The 15,639-nt window shown below is 41.8% G+C and overlaps 1 protein-coding gene across 1 annotated transcript in view; it reads right to left on the bottom strand.

Annotated features, from left to right (window-relative positions):
* KIAA1211 (KIAA1211 ortholog) overlaps positions 1-15,639 on the bottom strand; it is a 166,796-nt gene that overhangs the window by 56,216 nt on the left and 94,941 nt on the right. The window contains exon 3 of the mRNA XM_011998430.1: positions 270-441. The gene's annotated coding sequence lies outside the window, so the exon portion shown is untranslated. The remainder of the gene's footprint in view (positions 1-269; positions 442-15,639) is intronic.

The raw sequence follows: 15,639 nt of genomic DNA, 5'->3' as shown, positions 1-15,639 counted from the left end.
CACTACACCTGGCTAATTTTTTTGTATTTTCTTAGTAGAAACGGGGTTTTCCCATGTTGCCTAGGCCGGCCTCGAACCCCTGACTTCAAGTGATCTGCCCATTTCGACCTCCCAAAGTGTTAGGATTACAGGAGTGATCCCAACGCCCTGCCCCATTTGTGATTCTGTTCTTGTCTCCTGGAACCAAAAACAGCACCTATCTCCTTTGGGATCCCATTCCCCACCCCGGGACTCCACCAAAGATCTGAAAATAAAGTGCAAGTCATTACCTTAGGTTGTCTTCCAGGGTCTCCTCATCCGAAGAGAAGGTCCCATTGCTGACACTCTGGTGAGAGTAACTCCTCTTCCCCACCAACTGCGCCAGGAACAACGAAGGGTCTTTCTTTTTCCTTTTGCCAAACAACTTCTTAAAGGGCTGGAATTTGCCTCCCTTCTTCTTGTCTGTGGATTATAAAATAAACACACACTGCAGTGTGGCAGGGCTGCATTTCCAAGCCTAAGGAGCAAATTATAACCCAGCTGCCTCCAGCCAAAGGAGACAGGGCAAAGGGCGGCCATCAGCCTGAATGAGCAACCAAGCCCTGTGCCAGGAATGTCAGAGCCAGCCCCAGTGCAATCCATGCACAGTGAGGCAGAGCACGAGCCAAAGGCATGGTGAATCTTCTGTCTTCCAGGCTCCCAAGAAACATCTGGGGAGAACAAGAAGAGGTTCCAAGTGGCCAGGGCATGGTGGCTCATACCTGTAATCCCAACACTTTGGGAGGCTGAGGTGGGAGAAGCATTTCAGCCCAGGAGTTTGAGACCAGCCTGGGCAACATAGTGAGATCCCATCTCTACAAAATATAAGAAAATTAGTCGGGTTGGTGGTGCACGCCTTTAGTCTCGGCTACTTAGGAAGCTGAGGCTGGAGGATTGATTGAGCCCGGGAAGTTGAGGCTGCAGTGAGCTGTGATCACACCACTGCACTCCAGTCTGAGCAACAGAGTGAGACCCTGTCTCAATAAATAAATAAATAAATAAATAAATAAAATAAAAAAGAAAAAGAAAAGATTTCAAGCTTCATGGTGGCCAGCACAGCACCTCTTTGCACATGCAATAAGGCAGTGCCTGCTTTCTTTAACAAAGCAGATAGCCAAATGCCCTTCTCCATGGAAGATGCTGAGAAAAACACTTAAGTCAGACAGGTGGGTTTTTTAAAAAATATTTTTATCTCTATCTTACATATCTCTAGTTTGAGGATCATTCTGTTTTGGCCTTTATTAGATACAGAATATAACTGCCAACTCTTGGCGTAAGTTTTGCCCCGTAATTCCCTCTATCCCCATATATTTCCAGTTTATTTCCCTTGTCTCTTTTTAAAATCTACTATGAAGAGCCCCAAAGGAGTTGCTATGAACATCTTTCCATATATTACTTCATTAGTCAGGACCTAGGATTGCTGCCAACATTTGTTAGGGGCATTTTAGGTAATACCTTTCAGTCCTCCGCCTTCGGATACAAGTTCCTTCACATTATTCCACTCTCTCCTTGGAAAAGAAAGTGTAAGTCACCCTCTACCAGAAGCAACATCTTCCTGGATCCTTCCTTTTTTTTTAAAGAAACTTAAAGAGCCACTTTTCTAGTGGTCTGACAACTATTTTAAGAAACTTTTTTTTTTTTTTTTTGAGATGGGAGTTTCACTCTTGTCCCCCAAGCTAGAGTGCAATGGCACGATCTTGGCTTCCTGCAACCTCTGCCTCCCGGGTTCAAGTGATTCTTCTGTCTCAGCCTCCTGAGTAGCTGGGATCACAGGTGCCTGCCACCATGCCTGGCTAATTTTGTGTGTGTGTGTGTTTTTAGTAGAGATGGTGTTTCACCATGTTGGCCAGGCTGGTTTTGAACTCCTGACCTCAAATGATCTGCCCGCCTCGGCCTCCCAAAGTGCTGGGATTACAGGCGTGAACCACTGGGCCTGGCCTAAAAACATGTTTTAACCCTTACTATGTATCACGGCTCTAAGAACTTTATAAATACTAACTCAGTTAATCCTCACAACAATCCTATTACGTCGACACTATTAATAACATGCTCATTTTACAGATGAGGAACCTGAGACATGAAGAGATAAAATAGCATGCCTATATCACAGGAAACATATCTTTGAAGAGGGAGTCAGAAGTTTTGAGAGAGAAGTAAAGATAGAAGCTCACAATGAGAACTGAAAAACACCTGCACAAAATGCACAGACACAACTCCCCTCACCTTCCACTCAGCTGACTATCAGAGGCCCCAGAGCTTTGCTGGCCAGATCCATAGAGGAATCCAGGCACACAAATGAGGTCAGTGAGGAAACAAGCCAGACATCTCATTTCCTCTGTGATCTTCAATTCTGGCCTTACTGAGATGTCACAGAAAATCTGAAGTGCTGCCAGATGTGGTGGCTCACGCCTGTAATCTCAGTTACTCGGGAGGCTGAAGTGGGAGGATCATTTGAGCCCGAGAGTTCAAGACCACCCTGGGCTATATGAGACCCCATCTCTAAAAAGTAAAAAAAAGAAAAAGAAAATTTGAAGAGAAGAAGTGGTTCAAACTATTGTATCCTAAGCAGTGGCATAAGGTGCTGAGGATGCAGACAGAATAATAACCAATTACAAAAAGACAATCATCTGGGAGCATTAGTACAGATGCAAACAGAGCCTCCAATATCAGTGGTTCCCGGAAACGATGTTGTGTCAGATCACATTTAAAGGAAAGGATATTTAAAACATATGAGATGCCTGCTATACATAGGCATTGTGCTAGGTGCATACAAAAAAAGAGTTAAATTATTTTTACTGTGTATTATTTGGAAGACAGGAAAGTGTGTGATATAGTTTGGATGTTGTTCCCTCTAGATCTCATGTTGAATTGTAATCCCCAATGTTGGAAGCGGGGCTTGGTGGGAGGTGACTGGATCATGGGGGTGGATCCCTCATGGCCTGGTGCTGTCCTCGTGATATTGAGTGAGTTATTGTGAGATCTAGTTGCTTAAAAGTGTGGCACTTACAAAATTAGCCAGGTGTGGTGGCGTGTGCCTGTAGTCCCAGCTACTTAGGAGACTGAGGCAGGAGAATCACTCAAACCTGAAAGGTTGTAGTGAGCAGAGATCATGCCACTGTACTCCAGCCTGGGTGACACAGCGAGACTCTGTCTCAAAAAAAAAAAAAAAAAAGTGTGGCACCTCCCTCTAACCTTGCTCCTGCTTTTGCCATGTGTCTTGCCTGTTCCTGCTTTGCCTTTCGCCCTGCAGAGCTCCCTGAAGCCTCCACAGAAGGCAAACAGATGTTGGCGCCATGCTTCCTGTACAGTCTGTAGAACTGTAGGCCAATTAATTTTTTTTTTTTTTTTTAAACTTTGCGACAGGGTCTTACTCTGTCGCCCTGGTTGGAGTGCAGTGGCGCTATCTTGGCTCACTGTAATCTCCTGTGAGCCTTCTGGGTTCAAGCAATTCTCATGCCTCAGCTTCCTGAGTAGCTGAGATTACAGGCATAGGCCACCCCCTGGTTAATTTTTATATTTTTAGTAGAGACGGGGTATCACTGTGTTGACCAGGCCGATCTCCAACTCCTGACCTCAATTAATCTGCCCACTTCGGCCTCCCAAAGTGCTGGGATTACAGGCATGAGCCACCGTGCCTGGCCACCTCTTTTCTTTATAAATTACCCAGTTTCAGGAATTTATTTATAACAATGCAAGAACGGCCTAACACATCATCTAATACAATTGAGATATCATTTAAAAATGGTTTAAAAAAATGGAGGGTTGATTTCAGAATGTTTGTATCTTTTCATTGGTTATTTATTCAGGAGTAAATATAGGCTAGTGACTTTCATGACAGCTACTTTAGGTTGTTATCAGTAAAATCTTCAATGAATAATATTTAAGAACTATAATCAGTAGTTTCTGAAGATCATCCAAGAGCATTAGGCATGTGTCAAAAGAATGTCCTTACAAAGGTTGATTTTTTTAAATTTAAATTTAAAAACATTCTGTAAGGCACCACAGGTATCATTATTGCACTATTCTATAACTGATCTTTGGCAATGACTGATGTATTAATTGAAAACTTTCTCTACGACTGTCCGAGGCTGAAAACATGTAAACAATGCCTGATTTCTAGTTTGGCAGCATCACGGTAAGTGGTTAAATGGCTATTTATATTATATTCCACTTATTTCCAAGGTAAAATTATTTTTCCTTTTCTATCAGTTGCCTTTTCACCACTAAATATCAAACTCCCAAATTTCTATCTTTCTAAAAATAATTTTTTTTTACAATTGCTTCTTTTTTTACCCAACACTGCTCCTTGACTATAACCCCAAAATTTCTCATCAGAAATATTCCAAAACACAACAGCAACATTATAAGAATATCAATTATGACATTATTATCCCAGCCTGGATCTGCAGATTCAGCTTTTGAGATAAGCAGAGAATTGTAGATTATGTTAGAATTTATTGATTAGAAAAAAAGTTCATCACTGCCATAAAGTCAGGGGAATTTATAATGTTCAGTTAAGTTTTATTTGAGTTAACTCTAAACAAAGATATTAAATTACAGTTTTCTAAACAGTTTACTCATCTATTTAACCAACAGGTAATCTCTGCATGTCAGCTAAGAGGGTTGATGAGGTCCTCTGTGTCACCTCACTGTTGTGAATGGTGGCATCTACTATATAAACTATTTGCTGCCCTGGTCATATTGTCGGGGGAAACAGAAAGTGAACAGGCTCCGGAAGGAGCTGAATACACACACAAGGATGAGAAAAAGGCTGGGAGAGGGTGCCATCATTTGGAAGCCTTAGTTCTGAGAACTGGGAGGGTTTTGGCAGCAGAGAATGGCCTCCTTCAGGTGGCCCATTTATAGAGCTAGCCTACTTGAAGACTGTTTAACAAAAAGGCTCCCTATCATTCTGTGTCACACTTAATATGGGAAATAACTTGACACAAGTACACATGCATCACCCTGGAAAATGGAACAAAGTCCAAGTGTCAGACAGTGCCACTTATAATCACCTGGGAACGCTGTTTCAGCAATGCCTTAGTTATTATCAGGAAGGTAAATGAACAGTAAAACCTAACTGGATTCTCCACCCAACAACCAATCCTTCTTACCATAAGAAAAAAAGAGGTTCTAAGTACTACAAACACCAATTTCCCTTCAAAGGAGGACTCAGAACATAGATGCTATTGTTAAAACTCTGCTCCAAAGTCTTATTAGTGTTTGGTGACATCTCATTTATGAAAAATAATTTCCCCTTCCTCATTTCCAAAATTAGTAATACACTTTCCACCAGAAATATCTTTAAATCTTAAATAAATTTAAAAGTGTATTTAATGGTTATTTTATTATTGACTGTGGCACTTGATGAATTTTCTAGCATTGACCTCACAAAAAAACTCAGAAATTACATTTCAGCCCATCCTACATTCAGGCAGCAAAACTTAAGTGACATTAATAGGAAATAAAATTTTATAAACTAGGGAAGGAGTTATACTCTTATTTGATTCCCCAATTGATATTCTCGAATATAAGATCTCTCAGGTCAAAAAAGCAAGTTCTCAAAGTTCTACAATCCTATGTTGCATGACCATTATGAAAACCTGAGCATGTGTCTATTAGCAACCACTAGATAAACTATTTTATGATCAGTTTATGACGCTGGGGGAGTATTAGCAGTTTGTCTTCACAGAATCAACTGGTTTAAGTGCATGGTCATCAGTAGCAGCTATTTTCTTGATAAATAACAACTGCTGATGTGAATGTTTTTGTGGTACACAGATGGGGCCTAAAAGATGGAAGCAATTTTAACAATGTAGTGAAACACAGCACTTCTGCAATGATAATGGGAAATATTCCAGAACAACTGCCATACAGAAGTATAGTTTAGCAAAGTGTTCTCCAACATTGTAGTATTTAAGATGGCATTTTTGACTTTAACAACATAAAATTTACTTTTGTTAGGTGGTTGGGCAGTGGGAAGAAGGGGACAGGAGGGAAGAAATGTCACTATCAATTTATTTGTTCTCACTGCAGCTCTAGTTAAGGGTTAAGTATGTGGGTCCCAGAGACAAGAGGACTTGTCTTAAATCCTGATCCCATCTTTTACTAGCTATGAAACATCTGCTTACCAGCCTCTCTAGAAATTTGCCATCTTAAGCTGTAAGATAGAATTTATAGGAAAAAAGGCAGTGTTTGCCACATTTTCTTAATCTTTCAGCATTTTTCTGTTGTAATTTTCCATATGAAAGTACTTATATATGCATCTATACTGCTTCAGGGATCACAGTAATTTTCATTTTTTAAGTACTGAATTGAATTAATTTATTTTCATCATCCAATAATTACTTCAGTTCTTTTTTTTTTCACTTAAAAAAGTGATCATTATCCATTATTTCAAGGGTATAATTACATACCATTTGATGGCTGCATCATCGTAATTACTAGTTTATATAGAAGATTCTAAAAATTAAAAATCACTAGGCAAGTCAAGCAAATCTAATTCATTTTCCATTTGTCATAAAGATGCAATTCCTACATTTTAGTTTCTAAACCTAAAATAATGAAAGCTTCCAATTCCTCTGCACTGGATTTCTAGGATATGCTTCCGAGTGAGGAACAGAAATGTGCTATGAGAGTCCCTTTTAAGCATCATAAGTGTCTTACTCTGGGATTTATCAGAATGTGCCCTATGGGTTGGTACCAGTACATTTTTGAGAATCCAGGAAAAATAAAGTTAAATCTGTTTGTTTTCTATGGGACCTTTCGGAGTCTTTAATATGCCATTATCACATTTGCTCTCCAGAAGAGCAGAGGATATGCGAGGCTTCCTAAACTTGTTTGGAATTTCAGCCTCAGAAGCCTTGTTTGGCTGTGGAAACTTGACTTTCTCAACAACCAGTGAGACTAGGGTTCCTGTGAACACACTTTGGGAAATAGCCTTCATTATTTCTTTCAAACATCTTTTCTTTTCTTTTCACATACACACACACACCCCTCTCCTCTATACCCCTGAGCACACTGCTCAGTAAAGATGAATGAGTTGACAAGCATTTTGGACTACTTTGGTTAAATAATGTTTATTTCAACTTCTGATTTCAAACATGTATACAACAATGGCCTGAATCCTATAATTTTACTAAGGAGAATTTTGTGATCCTTTTCTTAGCTCTGGAATATCTGAATACTTCTGAGAAGAAACTGCTAAGAAAAATGACTAGACATACACTGGCACGCACAAGTCCTCTGTGGCTGGCAGAGTTTTGCTGGGCCCCATAATCCCAGCACATTTCCGTTATGACGGAGGAGCTGGCCACATGTCAGATAGGCTGTGCTCCCCAGGGCCATGCTATGGCAAGACTGAGGACTGAGACTCTACTTCCAGGAAACATGAGGGAAGGTGAGCATGGCAGCTTTTCCAGTGACAAGAGGAAAGAAGAAATGGTTTTCTCTTTTTCTGGGGGAAGTGTGGAGGAAATTGTTATGGGAAGTCATGGACTCTGAACAGAGGGACCTGCTGAAGCCATGACAGAAGAACATAAATTGTGAAGATTTCATGGACATTTGTTAGTTCTCCAAGTTAATACTTTTATAATTTCTTACACTTGTCTTTACTGCAATCTCTGAACATAAATTGTGAAGATTTCATGGACATTTATCACTTCCCCAATCAATACTCTTATAATCTCCTATGCCTGTCGTTACTTTAATCTCTTAATCCCGTCATCTTCATAAACTGAGGATGTATGTCGCCTCAGGACCCTGTGATGATTGCGTTAACTGCACAAATTGTTCGTAAAGCATGTGTGTTTGAACAATATGAAATCTCAGCACCTTGAAAAAGGAACAGGATAACAATGATGTTCAGGGAACAAGGGAGATAACCACTGGGCCTGACTGCCTGGGAGCCAGGCAGGACAGAGCCATATTTCTCTTATTACTGAAAATGGGTAAGAGAAATATTTCTGAATTCTTTCCCCAGTAAGGAATATTAATAATTAACAGCCCTGGGAAAAGAATGCATGGGTGGGGGGGGGGGGCTCTAAAATAGCCGCTCTGGGGGTGTGTGCCTTATGCAGTTGCAGATAAGGGATGAAACACGTCCTGGTCTCCTGCAGCGCCCCCAGGCTTGCTGGGATTAGGAAATTCCAGCCTGGCGAATTCTAGTCAGACCAGTTCTCTCTCTTGAACCCTGTTAAGATGTTTATCAATGACAATGCATGCACAGCAGGACATGGAAGTTCATTAGAGATTCTAGTTTTGCCCCGACCTTGTGATCTTACCCTGACCTACTGCCTTGTGATCTTTTGTTGCCCCTGAAGCATGTGATCTCTGTGACCCACACTCTATTCGTACACTCTCTCTCCTTTGAAAATTACTAATAAATCTTGCTGGTTTTACAGCTCAGAGGACATCACAGAACCTGTTGACATGTGATGTCTCCCCTGGACACCCAGCTTTAAAATTTCTCTCTTTTGTACTCTTTCCCTTTATTTCTCAGACTGGCCAACACTTAGGGAAAATAGAAAAGAACCTACGTTGAAATACTGGGGGCTGGTTCCCCCGATAGATATTCACTGCTGTGCTGATTCAGAAAATGAAGAGACAAGATCACTATTCTTTTAGAAGGCGTAGGAGGTCCCTAAACAGATGGTGAGAGGCCCAGGGGCAGCAGAGACTGTGGCTTGCACAAGTCAGGGGTCAGAGGCAGAGAACATGGGGACCAGCCCCTTTCAGGGAATACCAAGTCCTGGACATTTAGGTGCATAGGCTATGGCATACGTGGTGTATGTGGTATATGTGGTTAGGCTTCTAACACAGGCCTAAAACGTGGATTTGCTTCCTTTTCAATGTGATGAAATTCTCTCTCTTTTTTTTTTTAAGCATAAGGTAGACTTTATTCAGGGGGACTACTATAATGGGGTTTTGTAGTAGGGGAGTGATATGATTTAGCTCTGTCCCCGTTCAAATCTCATGTTGAACTGTGATCCCGAGTGTTGGAGGTGGGGCCTGGTGGGAGATGGCTGAACCATGGGGGCAGATTTCTCCCTTGCTGTTCTCTTGATAGTGAGTGAGTTCTCATAAGATCTGGTGGTTTAAAAGTGTGTATCATTTTTCCCTTCGCTCTCTCTCTCCTGTCAGCATGTGAAGATGTGCCTGTTTCCCCTTTGCCTTCTGCCATGATTGTAAGTTTCCTGAGGCCTCCCCAGCCATGCCTTCTGTACATCCTGTAAAACTGTGAGTCAATTAAACCTCTTTTCTCCATAAATTACCCAGTCTCAGGTATGTCTTTATAGCAGTGTGAGAACAGACTAACACATAGAGAGAGATCGGGGACAACTCAACGTGATGAAATTCTACTCATTCTTTAAGACCTATGTCCTTAAAGTTTTCCCAAGCCCTCAACTCCAGTGATAATTCATCACACCGTCCTCCAGCTTCTTTGTGCTTTGCTCATGCTTCTCTTGTGCCAGCCCATGTGTGAATTCATCTTTAAAAAATATTTTTTAACTATTCCTTCCAAATTTCATTTAAAGTCCTAACTCCCAGCACCTCCAAATGCAAATATTTGGAGATAGGGTCTTTAAAAGGTAATTAAGTTAAATAAGCTAGGTAGGGTGGGCCCTAATCCAATACGACAGGTGCTCTCATAAGAGGAGATTAGGACACAGACACATACTGAGGGAAGGCAATATAAAGACATAGGATAAGATGGCCATCTACAAACCAAGGAAAGAGGCCTCAGAAGGAATCACTGCTGCCAACACCTTGATCTTGAACTTTTGCCTCCAGAACTACAAATATATAAATTTGTGTTGTTTAAGCTGCCTAGTCTGTGGTACTTTGTTATGGCAGCCCTCACAAACTAATACACCATGTTATAGATGTGTGACATTTAAGAGATGACTTTGGACCTGCTGTTTTGTAACTGTGCCTTTGCACCTTTACACATTTTCTTCTACCTGGAATGACTTTCTCCTTTGCCTAGAGAACTCCTAACCACTCCCCGCAAACACAATCCAGGTGTCACATTCTCTAGAAAGCCTGCCTTGAACACTTTGGCTAGAAAGAATGACTCTTTCTTCTGTCCTCTGCTTGTGCATAGTACAGACATCTACCACAACAGCACAAAGAGTGTAGTAGCCCCTCCTAGACTTCGAGTTCCCTGGGTCTCCCAGGGACTGTGCCTTGTGTGTCTCTGCATCTGCAGCACCCATGATAATGCCTGACACAAACCAGACACTCAACAACAGACGCTCAACAACATAGACCCATTCCCTCTTCCCTTAGGGCCAGATGTGTTTTGGAAATCAGAATTTTTCCAACTCTATACAGGTATATTCAGAAACTCATGGGGTCTATGACAGCACTTTAATAATCAAAATGCAACATTTTAGGAAAACATCAGTATTCACATTAAGCTTTGCTAACAAATAAATTTGTGTTAAACTTACAAAGGACTTTTGGGATTTTGAAAGTACAGATAAAGGACAGTGATCTCTTAATGCTCTAGAGTCAGTCCTGCAATCACCCTTGTTCTGAAAGTGCAAATTTGTTTCAACGTGATTGGCATATGTTATCTCACTCTGTGAGAAACAGTAGGTCAGGAGTGTCCAGTCTTTTGTTTTCCCTGGGCCACACTGGAAGAAGAACTGTCTTGGGCCACACATAAAATACATTAACACTAACGATAGCTATAAAAATAAATCACAAAAAAATCTTATAATGTTTTAAGAAAGTTTATGACTTTATGTGGGGCTGGCTGCATTCAAAGTCATTCTGGGCTGCATGTGGCCTCCAGGCCACAGGTTGGACAAGTTTACACTAGGAGAATGTAGAAAACTGCACCCAGCTGAACTGAAGTGTGTAGAAATAAGACAAAACACATACATACATAACCCCAAATATCTCCTGGATACTTCAGATCACTGAGGTATCCAGTGATTATGAAATATGCCTATGCCCATCAACATGCAGTGTTACAGGTTTCTGTCCGATTTCAGATGACTCTTCTTCCATCACCGCACAAATTGCAACCCTTCCAACATCCAAGTCCACAGGCAAATTTCAGGACTTTTTCAAGGCAAAGTGTCATATTTATTGTACCGACATATTTCTTAATCATCTGACATGTACAAAACTGAGCTACACTTTTCATTAGGTTCCTATCCTTTTTAGTATGTGACTTTTTTTAGTACGGTGACTCTTTTGGGTATAATGCTACATTCCTCATTTCCCCATAAGCCCTGTAGTTTTCATTTCATGATTTTGCAAAGTATGTGGATTTTTAGCAATGCATATATGGCTTTATAGCAGAGCTGACTATATGCGCCTAAATAGAATCTCCTGAAATAGGTTTGTACTTACCTAGGTCTAGGCAAGGACTTATCAATAAAAATAACAACTTTTTGGCTGTTTATTATCCTCTCCTTCCCCATCTCTCAAAACCATATCAATTTTTAATTTTTCTAGTTTTATTCCACTCTCTTAGAACCTCCTTTTACATATGTTTCATAATTCACAGGAGAAATAAAATAACGTTTAGAAACAGTAACAGGGGGCCAAGTGTGGTGGCTCATGTTTGTAATCCTAGCACTTTGGGAGGCTGAGGTGGGCAGATCACTTGAGGTCAGGAGTTTGAGACCAGCCTCGCCAATATGGTAAAACCCCATTTCTATAAAAATACAAAAATTAGCTGGATGTGGTGGTGGGCACCTGTAATCCAAGCTACTCGGGAGGCTGAGGCAGGAGAGTCACTTGAACCCAGGAGGCAGACGTTGCCGAGATTGCACTATTACACTCCAGCCTGGGTGACAGAGTGTGACTCCGTCTCAAAAATAAAAATAAAAAAAAAAAAGAAGCAGTAACAGAGGCGGAGATATTTTTAATGTGAAGCCTCAGTGTTTGGCGACATTTCTCCCACATGCTAGAAGATGTGTGGGTTGTGTTTCCTTCCACTGCCGGTTTCCGCCACCGCTTGAGTTTCAGAGGGTGCGGTGAATCAATGACTGACTTTGGGTGGAAAATACTGGCAGGGGAGCTGCCTGCTATCTCGCCTTGCAGAATCAGTGTGGTAACAAACTACCTCAGCAAAGGATACCTCTACACGAAGGCCGAACACATTAAAATCATGTCAGTTCTACACAGAGTATTGAACACCCAACAGCTGTAGGATCACTGCTGGGCCCTGCTGGCTATGGTGATGGACAAAACAAAACTTTCAAGGACATCTGAGGGATTTCAGAGAAACAGAACCAGCAGGAGGTAGAGAGGGAGAGAGGGATGGATGGATGGATGCATGGATGCATGGATGGATAGATAGACAGACAGATAGACAGAAAGACAGACAGATGATAAACTGCAAGGAGCTGGCTCATACTAAGGCCTGGCTAAGCAAGTCTGAAATCCATAGGGCAAAATTATCAGGAAGAATAGGCTGGATTCACAGCCATGAACTGAAGCTGCTGTCCGAAGGCAGAATGTATTTTCTCAGGAAAGCTTCTGCTCTGCTTTTAAAACCTTTCAATGTATTGAATCAGGCCCACCCAGATTATCTCAAGTAATCTCCCTTACTTAAAGTCAACTGATTGTGGACTTTCATTACACCTATAAAATACATTCACAAGAGCTCAATTAAACAACATTACAGTTTCATTAAATAACTGGGGACTATATCCCAGCCAAGCTGACATATCGAAAAGATCATCACACTCCACCCTTTGTCAACTTGGCATCCATACACATGTCCTTAAACAATACTTAATCTACAAGTTTTTAATAAAGTCAATAAGAAAGTTATCCTTTCACCAACATGATACAAGTATCCCACCTACATCTGAAATCACACTAACCCATTCCCCTAGAAGAGGATGCAAAGTCCTTGGGTGGCGTTCACACTTCTCTGATATTCTGCAACTTAAACACTGCGAGAGAAAGTTAACTATCATTACCATATCTTATGTTAGATGATAAGTGGATAAGAGAGGGAAGAAAACAAAAATGTTTGGTTAATATAAATGCAAACACATTCATAACAAAATAAGGAAGAAACACTCATAACTATCAGAGTCCTTGCTTCTGCAACCAGTCATGTGGTCATGGCAGATCCTTATAGCTATTTTCCTCTGCTAACCATTCTAGATTCCTTATCCCTCAGCAAAAACCTCAGTTGCTTGTGATTCTTTGCTTGGTGGGAAGCCTGAAACCTGCATCCCTGAGGAATCTGGGCCATTAGCCATCCTCAGTTGGGTTCTGATTGTTATTGTTTTCCATTGCCTTTTATCACAGGACTTGGGAGTGCTAAAAGGCCCTAAGGGATCTCCTGTATTCTAGACAAGCTCTACCTCACCTCCATTGCACAGCAGCAGCTTACACTTAGAAATCAGGACCAATCACTCCAGCCTATCCAGCAACCCCCTGCTTTGCCTGTTGACTGAGAGGCAGGAGCCAAAGGGGTCGGATGACAGTCTCAGCTTCCAGTTCAATGGAATCACTGTCCCTCCCTTTGGAACCAAGTCTCTAAGGATGGAAAACAACAATTTTCGTAGTGGATCACTGGAGTGATAGTAAAGGGAGCCATTCTTGTTTCTACCCCTTGATTCCCGGACCTGTAACCAAGTACTCCATTTTTCTAAGAGAAAGAGAATGAGTTATGTTTTTAACTTCTTTTCTTTTTCCTCCTTTCCCCCTGTTCCCCACCTCCTACTTTTTGCTTTAGAAATGCAGTTATAACCTTTACCTTCCCCTCACCAGGCACTCCCTACAGGGCAAGCTTATCTATGTGCTTGCTTAGAAGCTCTAGAATTTGAACTCTCCCACCAGGAGATGGCCTCAAGAGACAACAGTCAATTTACAACCTGAAGTGTGCCCTCAACGGAATTCTCTCCCACCTAGAGAGGATCTCAAGGCAACAGCCTCCTTACAACCTAGTTCTGCCCACAATGGTGCCAGCTCGACCATCCGGTAGATGAAGTGAGTCATGCAGACCCCACATCAGCTTGCTCCCTCCCCTGCATGCCATTCATGTCAAGTCCCACTTTAAAAGCCCCTGCTTTTTGCCCCAAAAGGGAAGCAGTACCCTTTAAGGCAGGAGCTTGTACCTCTTCCTGTAAGCTAAGCTTTGGAATAAATTCACTTTCTTTATACCAGACTCGCTCTTGTTAATTGAACTCTGCAAGTGGTGAGTGACTGAATCTGTATTTTAGTTGCAGACCCATGAATCCTGACTATGAGAGAAAGAGTGCCACATACTGGGTTCAGACTTAGAGCATATATGGTTGGGTAATATTTTGGTGAACATTACATGGGACACAAATATCTTAAAATCTTTGCCCATTCAGAGAGATGTATCCACATACCTCTTCCCAAAGACCTTTCTGTCACAATTTTCCAATTGTATTCCTTCCAAATCTCTGACTGCCCAGTCTACGAATTGGTATGGACCTGTACCTCTGGCCATTTTACCTTCCAAGCAAGATGAACAATCAGATGCACTGCTCAAAGCTCTACCCACTGGGGGGATTTCCCTTCACCACTGTCCTGCAGGGCTGTCCCAGAATGGGGCTACAGCATTATCACTTTTGGGTGGTGCCTGCATTATTGTGCAGAACCAACTTTAAACAGGCCTGAGTTTTCTCTCCCTCAGTCAACTAGACACAGGGAACTCCCACAAGGCCTGCAAACCAAAACGTATCTGAGACAAGTCTCAATCAATTTAGAAGTTTATTTTGCCAAGGTTAAGAATATGCTCATGACAAAGCCTCAGGAGGTGCTGAGAACATGTGCCCAAGCTGGTTGAGTTATAGCTTGATTTTATACACTTTAGAAGCTACAAGCAGGCATCAATCAATACATTAAAAGTGCACATTGGTTTGGTCTGGAAAGGCAGACAACTCAAAGTGGGGAGGTACCTTCAGGTCATAGGTGGATTCAAAGATTTTCTGACTGGCAATTGGTTGAAAGAGTTAAGTTATCATCTAAAGTCTTGGAATCAACAGAAAGGAATGGCTGGGTTAAGATAAGGAGTTGTAGAGGCTAAGTTTCTTCTTATGCAGATGAAGCCTCCTCGTGGACTAGATGGTAAATGTTTCTTTTCTTTTCTTTTCTTTTTTTTGAGACAGAGTCTCACTCTGTCGCCAGGCTGATCAATCGTGCGATCTAGGCTCACTGCAACCTCCGCCTCCTAGGTTCAAGCAATTCTCACGCCTCAGCCTCCCAAGTAGCTGGGACTACAGGTGCATGCTACCATGCCCGGCTAATTTTTGTATTTTAAGTACAGACAGAGTTTCACCATGTTGGCCAGGATGGTCTCGATCTCTTGATCTCATGATCCGCCTGCGCTGGCCTCCCAAAGTGCTGGGATTACAGGCATGAGCCACCATGCCTGGCCAATGTTTCTTATCAGACTTAAAAAGGCACCAGACTCTCAGTTAATCTCTCCTGAATCAGAAAAAGACCTGGAAGGTGAAGGAGAACCTCTACAGAATGTAGATTTCCCCCACAAGAGACAGTTTTGCAGGACTTTGCACTTTATGAATGTGGTAGCACAATCACAGCTTACTGCAGCCTTGACCTCCCGAGCTCAAGCAATCCTCCCACCTCATCCTCTGGAGTAGCTGGGAC

Source organism: Mandrillus leucophaeus, unplaced genomic scaffold (assembly GCF_000951045.1).
Source record: "Mandrillus leucophaeus isolate KB7577 unplaced genomic scaffold, Mleu.le_1.0 Scaffold570, whole genome shotgun sequence".
NCBI lineage: Eukaryota > Metazoa > Chordata > Mammalia > Primates > Cercopithecidae > Mandrillus > Mandrillus leucophaeus.
This window is presented reverse-complemented; position numbering and strand designations above follow the sequence as displayed.